The sequence below is a fragment of the Schistocerca americana genome, chromosome X (genome assembly GCF_021461395.2).
Source record: "Schistocerca americana isolate TAMUIC-IGC-003095 chromosome X, iqSchAmer2.1, whole genome shotgun sequence".
NCBI lineage: Eukaryota > Metazoa > Arthropoda > Insecta > Orthoptera > Acrididae > Schistocerca > Schistocerca americana.
The window spans coordinates 326,300,249-326,317,261 of record NC_060130.1 but is presented as its reverse complement, the minus strand read 5'-3'; positions in this window follow the sequence as shown (position 1 = coordinate 326,317,261).

The following is a 17,013-nucleotide window of genomic DNA, read 5'->3' as shown; positions in this document are numbered from 1 at the left end:
CCGTCCACTGTATCTTGTAAACGATTTTTCATATTATTACAAAACGTACTTACACAAAATCTAAACTACATAATGGCAAGAGATATAGGTAAGGACATAGAGGATAGGAATCTCGCTAACAGCGTATAATACCGACTATAGCTTCAACAATGATTTCAGTTCGACGAGGAAGATGGTGTTCAGGTTTTTTCACGTATACAGCATCAAGCTCAAGCCACTCATTGATAATAAGACCCTGAAGAGCCAACAAACTGCGGGAACGTTGATTGCTGTTCCAAATATTCCCTGACTTTTTCTGTAGGATAACGATTGGGTGAATTCGCGGACCATTCGTAGTAAGATAGTATGTCTGAAGGTTCGTCAAACCAGCAACGCGTGTGTGCAGTCCTGCGAAAACTGATATAGTTATCTTGGAAGACATTAGTATTCACAGCGTACTGTACACGAACGTATTCAAGAGAAAGTAACACTTGTCTCCTAAAATGTTGAAATAAACTATCTGCTTAATGCTCACGGTGATCTGAATGAACTGGTCCCAGTCATAGCATGAAAACACCCACAAGGGGAACGCCTCAGACACGGCCAACCGATTCTGCACGTGATTTTTGCAGGTCGCTTGTATTCAACTTAAAACGAAAGACTCGAAGATAGTTTGGCCCAACAACTCCCCCCCCCCCCCCCATAACCCCCACCCCCAACCACCCCTCCTCGTTTCTGAGAAAAACCGCCCAAAAAATTCAATGAGCGCAATCGACGCAATATTGACTGCATAGATAAATAACTGAAAACTGAGCGTTTGTCATCCTCATGTATCGGGCCCACAAACGAGTATTTTCCTAGAAATCAAGTTCCACTTACATACTCACGAGGTGAATGGACGTAACGACCAGGGCATCTGCCTGGAAAGCAGAGAACCTGTGTTCAGTTTCCCAACGCATTTTGCAGGTTTTCTGTTTCCATTCATGCGACTGCTACGGTCGCAGGTTCGAATCCTGCCTCGGGCATGGATGTGTGCGATGTCCTTAGGTTAGTTAGGTTGCAGTAGTTCTAAGTTCTAGGGGACTGATGACCTCAGATGTTAAATTCCATAGTGCTCAGAGCCATTTGTTTCCATTCGTGTTTATTACATATCGAAAATTGTAGGAAAAGAGAGTTAATAACGTAAGGAAATCAAAGAGGAATGATAACAAGCTAGGAAAATAAATTTTTCGGACGACTTGGATTAGTAAAGAGTTAACATTTTAAGCCTCGTTGTATGAAAACAATTCCGAGTAAGACAGCTGCGAAGAAGCATTCGACGTCTGTTACCGCATAAAGGATAAAAACCAACCCTTGTCGCAGTTGGTAACAAATATAAAGATAATGCATTTGTGCACGCCGCCATATACCATCACAGCGCCTGAAAAATGATTACCTAATATTTTTTTGTTCTTGTAATAACTTGTGATTAATTTAGTGCTCTGTGCGTAGAAGAGGTCAATCCAAGACTCCTTAAAAAATGTTTGTCACTTGTTCCAAATCCAGGAAATTGGTAAACTCAGTTCACAGAATATAACTTGACAACATTTTAAAATCGTAACCTGCAGATAAAATGTTTTGTCTGATACTGGATTCTTTGAGTGGACAAACTATTAACTTCATGTATGATAGCACGTTTATAAATGACGAGGGTCGACAACCTTCCATGGTAGAAATAATACCACCAAACTGCGTACCTTTGTGCCATCCATGTGGTGTTTATTTTTATCACCAAATTAAAAACTTTATTTCGATGCTTCAGAATTGCAATATGCTTCTAGAAACCAAGCGGGAACTGCACAACTGCGCGGATGCAGTAATGATTCACAGCGTACGTCGTAATCAGTTTTCTCCACAGGTTTTTCAGGCAATGTTATCGGATTGTGGTATGCATTAAAATTAATTCCAGGAAAAAAACTTTTTAAAATATAAACCAAGCCTGTTTCTCACCGAATCTTTTGAAGGAGCGCTGTAGTTTCGCGAAGACTGTATTCATTGGATTCTGATGGTGCCGCCAGTATATTTGCTTTGAATGTTTATACGGGAAGTAATATTCTTCTAGGTGTTCGAAGGAAATTGTGGACATCTAACAGACCGAGTGAAAGAGCCATTGTGAAGCGATCAGAATTAAAATTTTGATTTTTATACTAATGCAAGCCGTTTGCAAAATTCATTTGCCTACGTTCTTATTATTCCTTATTGATTTACTTACCTTATTACCTCCTTATATTCCTACCAGTTTAGAAACGGAAAAAGATACAAATAAAAAAAACTGTAGAATGCATTTGGAAATCGAGCACAAGTTCTCTGTTCGTCTGCAAGATGCCTTCTTTATAATCGCGACCGGTCGCCTTACCATTTTTTTCAGCGGTCGCCTTACATTGTTTCTGCCTTGCCTTTTTTTGCACTATATTAAAAAAAAATAATTAATCAGTATTTGCTTACTATAATTTCCATTCGACAAAACATACAATTTAAAGGAAAGTAAAAAAAAAAAGACAAAGCAAACAAAAGAAAAATTTGCTGTTAAGAAGATTCGAACCAGAGAGTCTTCTATTACCAACCTATGGTGGTATGCATTTGTTGTTTATTACAGTATTGAACTTTATTAGCAAACAATATAAAACATTACGATCACACCAAGGCCACCCTTCTTGCAGTAAAATATGAGAACGACAACCACTCGAAGATATCAGTAAATTAACGCTATCTGGTCTCCACTCTCCACAGTGGACTCACAGAATACATTCTTGTTTAGTTGTCCATTCCGAGATTCAAATCAGTGTCCACGAGAATCAAATTCTCTTATCCCGTAGTACCCAGCTGCGGGGAGTATCCACAAATACACTGGACTGCAACTGATCGTGTTGTTTCTGTAAGAAAGTCCAAAAGTGAAGAACGTCTTTTAGACGGTCCCGAAGAAGATAGTACACAGAAAGTCCTCTGATTTTGTTAACTGCATGGGTGTTTAATTGGGGAAATTAGGTCGTAACTGGGCGAAGGAGTTGTCCAGGCTGGATCGTGTGAGGCGGCACTCGGAGATATAAGAATTAGAAGCTACACATCTGCGGAAGGTCCACAGTCCAGGCGATGTTCATGCGAGTGTATCGCACGGCACCGCATTGTCATTGGAGGGTCAGCTAGAGCGATGTTGTGCATTCTTCGTCTTGTCGGAAACTTTTCGTTGATGGCGAGATACCAGGCGGCGCGGGTTTCCATCCTAAAATATCGTTGGTGGATCGCTCACCCCACCGCAATCCACACCACTCCTGGGTGGCGTTTTTCAGTCTCATTCCGAGGATGATTAGTCATCAGCTGATCGTGCACATCACGAGCTGCAGCCCTGGTACAGGGGAGATTCGTGTGCACATAGCTATAATCGACAAATGGTTCAAAAGGCTCTGAGCACTATCGGACTTAACATCAATGGTCATCAGTCCCCTAGAACTTAGAACTACTTAAACATAACTAACCTAAGGACATCACACACATCCATGCCCGAGGCAGGATTCGAACCCGCGACCGTAGCGGTCACGCGGTTCCAGACTGAAGCGCCTAGAACCACACGGCCATACCGGCCGGCTATAGTCGACAAAGAATGTTTTCATGTCGGAGAGTGCAGGCGCCATGTGAGCGAGTGCAGTAGGGGGCAGGCAGTATGGAGGTGGCAGTTCATCAACGAGGATACCGGTGAAACTATGTCGAGCTGTGTCCACATCTTGATTATGGTTTTGACACAAGGGGCCGTTTCACATGCTCTGACGTTGATAAGTCCCAGTCCTCCACTGTGAGGGGGAGGATGAGGCAGTCATGTCGTATCTTGAAGAAAAATCCATTACTAACGAATTAGCCAAAGGCCACCTGGACCCGCTGTGGCATTACTGGAGTCATTGGTAGGGTCTGCACTAAATGAGGTATCCGGGACGCCATATGGGTATTAGCGAAGACCATATCTAAAGTTTGTAGGAGATGGCCTCAGGTGCCTGTGCAGAGAGATTGTAAAAAGCGTTCAACGCCGTCGTATGGCGGACATCTTTCTTCAAAACCATGCCCAGCCACTAAAGTGTGTCCATCGTCTGCAGTGGGGCCACAATCCACTCTAGGAGCCTTCTGCCAATTTCCATGGCACAGTGTTTGACGATGTTCATGCTGCTGCCTGCCGCATTTCCATACTGCTTGATCCATCCTCGCGCCATCTGGATTTCCTCCTCAGAACTGGCGAAAAGACTAGATCACCTGCATAACTGCGGCACTGGAATGTGTCTCCTCTCAGCATGAGCCAAAGAAGATTTTGTTTCATCCCACACAAAAGTGGCTCTGTCGCTATTGCACAGAAAATCATTGAGAGAGAACAGCCCTGTTGGACTGAATGTAAGATGAGGATGTGTCCTTTCACTCTACTATTAATCATAGCCCTCGAGGGGGATCCATGGAGAATGCTCAGGATCAGGTGCGTTAAGGTAGCTTCCGGCCATCCAATCCATCACGACGGCACGAAGGAATGACTCTGTTTATCAAATGCATGATCAGAATCTATGGAGACCAGGGCACCATGCAACCTACAGGCTGACACAAAGACGATCACATCTCGGTAATCGCTAATGGCTGTATGGATGTTCCCCTCCCCAAATGTGTTTGTTCATAGGAGATAACCTGGTGCAGTACTCACTTAAGAAGCATCACCAAAATTCTGGTGAAGACCTTGAACTAACAGTTGAGGAGAGTGGTTGGGTGGTAGTGTTCAATCCGTGTGCCTCCAGTTGGTTTGGATACTGGAATAAGAAGCCCTTCCACGAAATACGGCGGAGTGGGGACCGGTAATGGCAGCAGTTCTTCTTACAGCTCCTTCCATTGCACGGCCATTAGTTACTTAAAGGTCCAGTAGAATTCCAATGGAAAGCCATTAGGTCCTGGTGATTTATTGACTGCCCCATTGGCAAGGGCGTCTGCAACATCATGAATTGTGATCTCCTCCAAAAGGGGTGCCAACACTGTGTCATTAAGTGTGGGGACTGCTGCCAAAGCTACACCATCATGTTACATCTTCCGATATAGTCTTCAGTAGTGGTCGACAAATGCATTGGTGATGTCCACCGTGGTCGTCACCCTACTACCATCCGGGAGATTCAGAATGGGTACCAATTTTTGACGTCTTTGTCGTTATACAGAGTTAATGTTTTGGAGGTTCTTCGCCATTCTAGTCCTGGCATCTCATTTGCACCACAACGGCTTCAAGCCTGTGGCGGATAAGGGCGAAAATCTTCATTTTGGTGCGATGGATCTCCATCTGGCAATCAGGAGATGTTGGGAGTAACGTAAGTTCTCTGAGAAGCACATAACGGAAGTCCATCATTTTTTAGTGCCAGAGCGATCTTTCTTTACTGTAACTAGCCAGTGCATGTTGTAAAGCCATTCTAACAAATTATAGCCACCACTGAAGCCGTAATGCATACCGCAGAAATCGACGTTCACATGAGGCCCACGTACTCTCTATAAGTTGCCTACATTCCTGATCCAGTAGGAGTGTCACATTCAGTTTCCATAACCCCCGACTTCTCCACACCGTCTGCCACTGGAGGTTGATTTTGTAGATGTATGGACTGTGGTCTGATGAAGTCTGGGGCCAGCCCTCCGCTGCTAGGAGGCTCAGATGCGATAGTCTGCTGGCTCAGTAACTGGTCACATAAGTAAAGCCAGGTGATCACCATGTAACACCTCCCAAATATCAGCAAGACGCAGGTGTTGTACCAAGAGACTCAGTTTGGGGCATGGAGTGTAGTTTAGTTGTTGGTCTTTCTGAGACAGCACACTAATAAAGTCTCCGCCAATAATGATGTGGTTATGGTGGCCTAAGAAGAGAGCTGTAGCTTCTTCCACTTAAAATCGTGACCGGCCTCGTCTTTTATCCGTCCCAGAAGGGCAGTAGACATTAACAATTCGAGACCTCTACATATCGATCGCCAGTCCCTATGCCGATGGAAAATATGTCACATTGGTTATCTTTATTCCTTCTCGCACAAGGGCAGCCGTTTCGCTGCCTCCCAAAGCAGCAGGAGTGAAGTAAGCAGTAAACCCGTAGAAGTCTGAGAAAGTCTCCAGTCGAACTTCCTGCAATAGAGCAACGTCCATATTCGCCGCCGCGCCTGCAGCATACCGCGCATACATGTGCCGATCATGTTGAGATTGGTGGAAGCTATCTTGTAAGGTTGCATCTGGTCTGCAGGCAGTGGGGCATTCACCACAGCAAGGGGAGGGCGTCTAATTGCATCAGCAGATCAACCACGCCGAGCTGCCCCTTCACCGCACAACACATTCTAACGTTACTGTACCCCCGAGGCAAAGTCGCCTGTGCCGTCTCGGCTACAGATTCGGGGACAATGTCATCCATCCATGCCATCAGGTAAATGGTAGGATCTCCAGAGTCCTCCCCAATGGGACGTGGTGGCTGCACACACACTTCACATTACACACGGCGTCGAACGTCGCTTTGGTCGGCAATCAGCAGCTGCTCGTTCGACAAAAGCGAATCGGCGGGCGGCCCGGTAAAAGGACACGCGCCAGAATGCACCGTGAAGGCTTCCATCAGAAGTTCTTCATGGTGGTGAGGGATCGCATCGTATCGCAGCTGTATCGAGGACGCATTGGGTGAGGTCATCTTTCACTTCTCATCCCTCTTAGGGAACCGCTGTCTCCGAGAGTGCGTCTCTGCGTCAGATGACGGGGTTGAGTAGCGACGTCCAGGCACGAAGGCGGCCGTGGGCACAACCGTCGCATCAACTTCCGAACTTCCATTGCTCTTCTCTTCTCCTCCTCCTAAAGTCGGTGAGGGTGAGGGAGGACTATGTCAGGCGTCAGCCCCCACTCATCCTTCCGTCATTACATCGCTGGTTGCGAAAGATCCTATAGATTGTTGGGCACATGAATCTGAGTGGGATCCGTTCGGAGCGCAGCTGCATACGTAAGAGGTGAATATGTCAGGGTAGTGGAAGACATCAGACATTGGTCGGAGCTGAACAGTCCGTCGCTGTAGAAACTCGGATCGAGCGTGGCCCCCTTTTCCGCAGCCCGAACAGGTCTTTGGCTGGCCGTGATATGACGATCGCTCTAAATCCCCCGATGTAGAGGTATGACGGTACATGCTTACTAAGTTCAATGCGTACCTGTCGCACTCCATTCAGTTCACTGTAGGTAGTAAATTGGGCCCACTTCTCCGCGACGTGGCTGTGAAACGTTATGTAAGGCCTAAATGCACCCTCAACATCGTCCACCGGCACTTCGAACGGGGGTTCGAATAAGCGTATCGTCCTGAATCCGAGACCCGCATGATCCACAGTCACTGGGCCAGTGTTGCCGTCCCAATGGCGGAACTTGAGCCCGTCTCTCATCTTCTCTAAAATCGCGTCGCATGATCAGTTACTAATTTATCGTAAACCACGTTGCTCAGAATTGTGAGGTGGATTCCAACAAGACCGGTACAAGGAATCTTTACATCGTCTCGAAGAAATCGTTCTATTTAAAGCTTTTTGGAGCGTGCATATTCATTAGAGAAACTGCATTTCAGTGTCGATTTCCGATACGAATTGGCCGTTTACTCTGACAGACACTCAACTGCGCGAAAGCCTCTGTTGCACATAACACCTCGAAAGCGCGCGAGCGGCGAGTACATAAACAGTTCCGTCCATGCCGCTCTGCCGAAGAAGGCAGGCTGCTACTTCCAAGGTAGAAGTAATATTGTCAAAAAGCACACCTGTGTGCCACCCATATGATGTTTATTTTTATCATCAAATTAAAAGTCTTTTTTCGAGGCTTCAGAACTGTAATATTCTTCTGGAAACCTTGCAGGAATTGCACAACCGCGCGGATGCATGCGGAGTCATGATCAACTTTCTTCACCGATTTTTCAGGCAATGTTATTGTGTGTGTGGTATCCACCAAAATTAATTCTAGAAAAAGAAATGTTTTAAAATATAAACCAAGTCTGTTTCCCACCGAATCTTTTGAAGGAACGCCGTAGTTTCGTGAGGACTGCATTCATTAGATGCTATTGGTGCCACCAGTATATTTGCTTTCATTGTTTATACGAGAAGTAGTACTATCTATCTAGTTTTTCTTAGGAAACCGGGGACATCTAACAAAGTGAGTGAAAGAGTCATTGTGAAGCGACCAGGATTAAAATTTTAAAAAATGGCTCTGAGCACTATGGGACTTAACTTCTGAGGTTCAAGTGGCTCTGAGCACTATGCGACTTAACTTCTGAGGTCATTAGTCGCCTAGAACTTAGAACTACTTAAACCTAACTAACCTAAGGACATCACACACACCCATGCCCGAGGCAGGATTCGAACCTGCGACCGTAGCGGTCACGTGGTTCCAGACTGTATCGCGTAGAACCGCTTGGTCACCGCGGCCGGCGATTTAAATTTTAATTTTTGTATTAATCAAAGCCGTTTGCCTACGTTGTTATTACTCATTATTGATTTACTTACCTTAATACTCCTTCTATTCCTACCACTTCAGAAACGGAAAGAGATGCAAATGAAAAAAATTGCAGAATGCATTTAGGAATCGAACACAGGTTCTCCGCTAATCAGCTACATGCCAAGGTCACTAATCCAGCAGCACTTGCGTTGAACCGCGTTTACATATGGATACATAAACGGTAGTCATAAAAGTTTCTTTCCTTTCTGTCCTTTTGTGCTTGTTCCATTTCATATTTCTTGGATGTGACTTGGTCAAGCAGGACACTTCTAACGCTGTATTCGATCATTTTTCTCATACTTGTCTGCATTAACTTAGAGGAACCATATCTAAGAGTGGGCAGTTAAGGTATAACCGTAAATATCTGGGTTATTATCAACAGGAAAACAGTCATTTTAGGTTTACATTTATTAAAACAGAATCTACATGTTTAGAAAACTATAGCAGCATAGAGGAAATACTTTTATTGAACTTTCCAAAAATACAAGGAAACGGTAAATGGACACTCTTTCGTTCACGTGTGCTTAAGAGTGCGAAAAACACACCCAAAGAGAACGAATTTAGTAAATTTCATAAAAGAACGCAATATCAGCCTCAGATGAATAGGACTGTTCGTGCCACCATCTCTCACATTTAATGCACTGGATCCAGTCCTCTGGAAACGCCAAAATCTGTGTCGTCTACGCACAGCTTCCAGTCTTTTCCTTAAAGCTGACGCCTACTTACCAAGAGCAGCGGCAACCTTCGTTCGCTTTCTCCATTTTCAATTCGTTGTCTGGACTCACTTCACAGCTCTTCAGTTTAGATAAGCTTCCTGTCCGATTTTCGTTCTTAATTTGAAGTCATTAAGAAACAAAACCTATCCTTCAGATTCCACTACGCACTCAAGAGGTACAAATTTTGCAGTTCTGCTCTAAATAGAGACCGACCGAGGGGGCGCTGTTTGGTCCCCTGCCTCCTCAAATCAACCAGCCAATCAACCAACCCTAAACAGAAGGCACGCAGTCTTTGGGAACGTTGCACGCACGCTCTTTCGTACAGAAACAATTATTCCAAGAGAAGGAAATAGATGTCAGCACATGTCACATTTACAAAACATTTGGATGCAGTATGATAGATCGAAAGCCAGCCTTTCAAAACGCAGTCAAGGATTAATGGCTACTGCTCGCGTATTCTGTGTATAACTTATGCAATAGAGTACCGGAACTACATAAAAAGAGCTGAAAAGCGATTCTTACCTGTTTCACTTTGGAAACACAGGATTTCTTCACAAAACTTATAAGAGTTGTTTCTGATACCATACTGAACACAACTACGTCATTGGCGAGCTGGTCAGTTTAGTCAACTGTCAGGAACACAATCTGTGCGTGGCCGTGCGGTTAAAGGCGCTGCAGTCTGGAACCGCAAGACCGCTACAGTCGCAGGTTCGAATCCTGCCTCGGGCATGGATGTTTGTGATGTCCTTAGGTTAGTTAGGTTTAACTAGTTCTAAGTTCTAGGGGACTAATGACCTCAGCAGTTGAGTCCCATAGTGCTCAGAGCCATTTGAACCACAATCTGTGCTCTCTTTGGGACTGCACATTCTTTAGTACTCTCACCCTATATTTTTGTACATTTACAGCAAGCTGTCATTCATCGCACCAACCAGAAATTTTATCTAAGTCATCTTATATCCTCCTGCAGTCACTCGACAACGACATCTCCTCGTACATAACAGCATCATCAGCAAACAGCCGCTGATTGTTGCTTACCGTGTCCGTCAGGTCATTTATGTACACAGAGAATTAGAGCGGTTTTGTCACACTTCTCTGGGGCGCCCCTGACAATACCCTTCTCTCAGATGAACACTCGCCGCCGAGGAAACGTACTGGGTTCCATAGCTTTGATCCACCAACAAACCGGGCAACTTCATCCATGACGTGGTCATAGCTTCTTCGTGCCACTCTCTTACGTCTCGACGTCAACCCATCTGATTGCGCTGATGCCATCCAACCGACAGGCACGTATAAGCCACTTCACTGCCATAATTTGCGTCAGCGTTGGAGGGTCACAACACAAACTGGTACCAGATCTGCGCCATCTACAGTGCTAAGAAGCGACCAGCTTGCTCTTTTAAGGGGTGAATAATAATTTCCCAGTTGAGATTAGGTTCCCAAAAGATAATTCTACTTTTTCAAAGTTTCTGAATGAAGAGTACATGTAATAATTTCCTACTTTTCGTGCATTTGTTGTAGGTTATCTTACGTTAACATTCGGCTACTGGCTACATGACCTTTTCTCTGTCGTAGGAACATGAGCGAACATCGTATTTTCATCTGTCGACAAAAATATACCGTTATTCTCTTCAGCAACGCATGGTGCGAAATGAAGCGAAAAGCGTCCAACAGCTACTTTGCTTTAAGTCTGTAGGTTTTCATGGCCATTGTATTGTGCGTTCACTCACCTAGATTGTTGGGGCACTTCATGGTCTTCTTCAATTTCTTCCTCACAATCAACACCTGACCACTGTGGTGGAATCCCTTCAGGATATTCTGATGTTCAAAATTAGCTGAACATTGTCAGATGATTGGTTGATTGGTTTAAAAGAGGGGGGACTGCTAGGTCATAGGTCTCTTGCTCCGAATAAAACAGTGCCACAGGGGTGAGAATAAAACAAACGAGACTTACTATACAAAACGGAAAGAAAGGAAAAATCACAAGAACGATGGAAAGGCAACAAACACTTAAATGGACAAAAGGGGACAAGAATACCACAGAGACGCAAGACACAGGTAGAAGAGATTAAAGCGAGAAAGCAGATTACCATGGCTGGCTCACCACGAGAATAAAAAGGAGAAGCCAGCCATTCTGCAACGCATTAAAAAAAATGGCTCTGAGCACTATGGGACTTAACATCTATGGTCATCAGTCCCCTAGAACTTAGAACTACTTAAACCTAACTAACCTAAGGACAGCACACAACACTCAGCCATCACGAGGCAGAGAAAACCCCTGACCCCGCCGGGAATCGAACCCGGGAACCCGGGCGTGGGAGGCGAGAACGCTACCGCACGACCACGAGATGCGGGCACAACGCATTAAAACCTCCACCCTAAAAGCACTAGGGAGGAGGACACTGGGGGACAAAGAATATGCGCTAAAACTTAAATAAAATGATAAAACCCACCCTCACGAATAAAAAGTAAAACTGAATCAGTCGACGAGGCTCTGTCAGATAAAATTAGCAGCAACGAGTCCGGTAACAAAATATTTCCTCGCAGGGCAGTCGAGGTAGGACAGTGGACGAGAATATGGGCCACTGCCAATGGGGCGCCGCACAGACAATGAGGCGGGTCTTCACGGGGCAGGAGGTAGACGTGGGTCACCCAAGCGTGGCCATGCGTTGCCGGCAGAGAACCACAGAGTCCTGCGAGAGGCTTTCATCGAGGATTTCCACACATTTGTAGTCTCCTTAATGGCACTTAGATCGTTGTGCGCGCTGAGATTATGCCATTCCGCCTCCCAAAGCTAAAAAACCTTGCGGCGAAATAACGAACGCAGGTCAGTTATGGGGATGCCAACCTCCAGAAGTGGTCACCGTGTACCCTGTTGGGCAGCCTGTCGGCAAGTTCATTTCCTGGAATTCCGACATGACCTGGCGTCCAGACAAGCACCATAGAACGATTGGACCGTTCCAGATAATAGATTGACTCCTGGATGGTGGCTAACAAAGGATGGTGAGGGTAGCACTGGTCGATAGCTTGTAGGCTGCTCAATGAGTCAGTACACAGGAGAAATGACTCGGCAGGGCATGAACGGATGTGCTCAAGAGCACGAGATATGGCCACCAGCTCTGCATTGAAAACACTGCACTCATCTGGCAAGGAGTGCTATGTAATATGTCCTCCATGAACATACGCAAAGCCTACATCGAGCTGTCGGTGTAAACCACTTCATGGCCCCGGTACATGTCGAGAATCGAAAGGAAGTGACAGTGGAGAGCCGCATCACTAACTGAGTCCTTAGGGCCATGTGGAAGGTCCAGGCGAACCTTCGGCCTTGGTTTCCACCACGGAGGTGTACGCGAATGGACCTCGAGTACAGGTGGTAAAGGGATGGACTCCAGTTCAGACAGAAGGAACCAGACGTGAACTGCAATCGTGATACCTGAACTGGGCCGCCGATGCGGGAGATGAACTGCTGTGGTTGGGAAAAGGAGACGTTAATTAGGATGCTCAAGAGAGCTACGAATGTGTGCAACGTAACTGGCGAGCAGCTGTGCACATCTGATCTTCAGAGGAGGGACTCCCGCCTCCACCAGTACGCTGGTCACCGGACTTGTCCTAAAGCTCTTGTTGCTAGTTGAACTCCGCAGTGGTGCACTGGTTCGAGTAAATGCAACGCTGAGGGCGCCGCCGAACCATAAATCACACTGCCATAGTGAAGGCGGGACTGGACATGGTCTCTGTAGAACTGCAGCAGCGTGGAGCGATCTGCACCCCAGTTGGTGCTGTTGCCAGCACTTCCGCTTAAGCTGACGAAGATGAAGAAGCCAAGTCAATCGAGCGTCGAAAACCAGGCATAAGAATCGATATGTCTCCAGAAGTCGTCTGCATGAGACGGACTGCCCTACAGCTGCTGCTACGCCATTAATGGCCACTACAAATAGAGATATGCTAAATACAGAGCCCTGCGAGACTCCATTCTCCTGGATATGGCGGGAACTATGGGAGGCACCAACCTGGACACGGAAAGTACGGAGCGACAGGAAATGTTGGATAAAAATCGGGAGCAGGCCCCGGAGATCCCACTCATACAATGTGCCAAGGATATGATTTCGCCAGGTCGCGTTTTAAGCTTTTTGTAAATCAAAAAAGACGGCAACCAGGTGTTGGAGTCTGGAAAAGGCTGTTCAGATGGCAGACTCGAGGGACACAAGATTATAAGTGGTAGAGCGACCTTGGGGAAAACGCCCTGGCATGGAGCCAGTAAGCCACATGACTCCAGTACCCAACCCAACCGCCGACACATCATACATACTAGCAGCTTACAAAGAACTTTGGCGAGGCTGATGGGCCGATAACTATCCATATCAAGCGGGTTTTTACTTGGTTTGAGCACTGGTATGATGGTGCTCTTCCTGCATTTCGATGGTAAGATGCCATCGCAGCAGATCCGGTTGAAGATGAGGAGGAGATGGCGCATGTAGCCAGACGAGAGATGTTTAATCATCTGACTATGGATGCGATCTGGCCCAGGAGTTGTTTCGGAGCAATATGCAAGGGCACTGAATCGCTCCCGCTCTGTAAATGGGGCGTTATAGGGTTCACTTTGGCGTGTAGTGAACGAGAGGACTTTCCCTTCCATGCGTTTGAAAGTGAGAAAGGCTGGGGGTGTAATTCTCCGATGCAGAGGTCAGAGCATAGTGCTCCGCAAAGTGCTCGGCAATCGCGTTTGCGGCGGTAGGTAACACGCCATCGATGTTAACGCCAGGGACCCGTGTTGGGGTCTGGTACCCAAAAACACGTCTGAACTTCATCCAGACTAGGGAAGGTGAGGTATGGCTCCAAATGATCAAGACATACCTCTCCCAACACCCCCGTTTCCGTCTTTTTATAAGCTGGCGAATGCGGGCACTGAGCCGTTTAAAAGCTATTAGGTGTTCCAGAGATGGGTGCCGCTTATGTTGCTGTAGAGCCCGACTACGCTCTTCAATGGCCTCAGCAATTTCCGGCGACCACCATGGTACTGTTTTTCGCTGGGTCACCCGAAGGAGCAAGGGATCGCGTTTTCCGCCGCAGAAACGATTGTTCTAGTGACCTGCTCAACCACCACATCGATCGTACCAGATGGGGGAGATTAAAAAGTGACAGAAGAGGTGAAAGCTTCCCAGTCTGCCCATCTGGCTAAGCGTCCGTGGGCATGACGCCAGGGGAGTGACATGAAGATGGGGAAGTGGTCACTACCCCACAAGTGATTACGGACCCTCCAGTGGACAGATGGGAGAAGTCCTGGGCTGCAAAGTGATAAATAAATGGCCAAATACGTGCCATGAACCACACTGAAATGTGTGGGTGCCCCAGTATTCAGGAGACAGAGGTCGAGTTGAGACAGTAAATTTTATACCTCCCTACCTCGGCCAGTAAGCAAGGTGCCACCCCACAGAGGGTTATTGGCGTTAAAATCTTCCAAAGGTAGAAAAGGTTTAGGAAGATGATGAATCAGTGCAGCCAAGACATTCAGCGGAACCACACCATCTGGAGGAAGATATACATTGTAGACATTTCCTGCGTCGTCCTTATCCTGACAGCCACAGCTTCAAGAGGAGTGTGGAGAAGCCAGGTTCACTACATACCGAGTTCAGGACATACACCCAAAAGTCCAGCTGACACACTATTATATTCGCTACAGTTCTTGTAATATTCAATATAGCCGTGGAGGGCAGGGGTCCGCATTGCAGGGAATCAGGTTTCCTGGAGGGCAATGCAGAAAGCAGGTGTAAAGCTTAACAGTGTCCATAGTTCAGCCAGGTGATGGAAAAAACCGCAGCGATTCACGGGAGGATGACGTGATCATGAGGCACAAACGCTCAAGGAAGCAATTTCCGCCTCAAGTTCACCTGCTGCCACTGACTTAGTTCCTGAATAGTCTTCATCCATTTTGTCTTAGGGCCCAACAAGATCTAGGTCCTCAGTGGACGCCAGAGTCTCCACCTCATCCTCAGATGCAGAGCTTGTAGCTAGAGTTGGTGTGGGTGCCACTGCAAATCCCTTGGTTTTGGGGGTCTTTTTTTCGGATTTCTCTCACTGCTCCTTGGGCTTCTCTGGCTAGAAGGGCTTCACTGATTGAGTCTCCAGGACTGAGGAGGATCGTGAATGTCTACAACCAGCTGTTTTTGGGCACTTCATCCACTGAAACCTGGGAAGGGAGGGACCCAGGGATCCCCTTCCTAACGAGAGAAGCCAAAGAAGACTTACGCTTCTCCAGCTGAGAAGTGGGGACTGGTATCATCAATGGTTGTGGCGAGGGGGGGGGGGGGGCAGTGCTGCCAAGGTAGGTGGTGCAGGAGCCACAGCAGGGAGGGAAGTGGCCTCCACCATCAATGGAGCTGGTGTAGTTTTATGGATCTGAGAGCTGACTGGAATTGGTGCAACGGATGGAGCTGGAACAGTAGTTATAGTGGCGGCATAAGATGATGTCATGTGCACAGGATGGAGCCTTTCAAATTTCCTCTTAGCCTCAGTGTAGGTCAGTCGGTCCAGGGTCTTGTGTTCTATGATTTTCCTGTAAAATTTTTCTGTAGAATCTTGCAGTCTGATGAGCAGGGTGAATGATGCTCTCTGCAGTTGACAAAGATTGGAGGCGGGGCACATGGAGTATTAGGATGCAAAGGACATCCACAGTCTCGACATGTGATGCTGGAATTACAGGAGGAAGATATGTGGCCGAACTTCCAGCACTTAAAGCAATGAGTCAGGGAGGGATATATGGCTTGACATCACAGTAGCAGACCATCACTTTGACCTTCTCCGGTAATGTGTCACCCTCAAAGGCCAAGGTGAAGACACTGGTGGCAACCTGGTTATCCCTCGGGCCCCAATGGACGCGTCGGACGAAATGAACACCTCGCCGCTCTAAATTGGCGTGCAGCTCGTTATCAGACTGCAAAATGAGGTCCCTGTGGGATATAAAACCCTGGACCATATTTATGCTCTTATGGGGCGCGATAGTAACAGAAACATCCCCCAGTTGTCACAAGCGAGTAATGCCCGTGACTGGTCAGAGGAGATTGTTTTTATGAAGACTGACCCTGACCGCAATTTAGACAATCCCTGCACCTCCCCAAACTTGTCCTCAAAATGCTCAACAAAAAACTGAGGATTCATCAACACAAAAGATTCCCCATCAGCTCTCGTACATACTAGGTACTGGGGGCAAATAAGGTTCACTGCCATCCTTAGCCTGGAGTTCCTCCCCTGATGTGAGCAGGGAGGGGAAAGATTTAGGGTCGTACTTCCGTGCATTAAATTGAGTCCTTGAACGCTTAGAGACTGCTGGTAATTGACCACCAGCAAGAGATGATGCACTACGCTTCATAGCGTGTCATCTGCCCTGATGCCAGACACTACGACCATGGGCCCTCCCCACCTGGCAGGATGGCTGTTGCCGGGAGTCCCGATGCCTCAGGGTGACAAGTATCCACTCCTTGGCATGCGTGGGGAGTTAATGGCACAGGCATTCGCCCCGCTCAGGGGGCGACAACCAACAGGATACATGTCGGCTCCATCACAACGGACTGGCTACCGTGCTGGATATCAGATGCAAACAAGTAAACAAGTACCTGGCGGAATTGAAGCTGTGAGGACGGGGCGTGAGTCGTGCTTGGGTATCTCAGTTGGTAGAGCACTTTCCCACGAAAGGCCAACGTTCCGAGTTCGAGTCTCGGTCCGACTCGCAGTTTTAATCTGCCAGGAAGTTTCAAGTAAACAAGTCCACTATCATCGTCAGCGCAGGAAACGATATTGCACAGTGGATGGA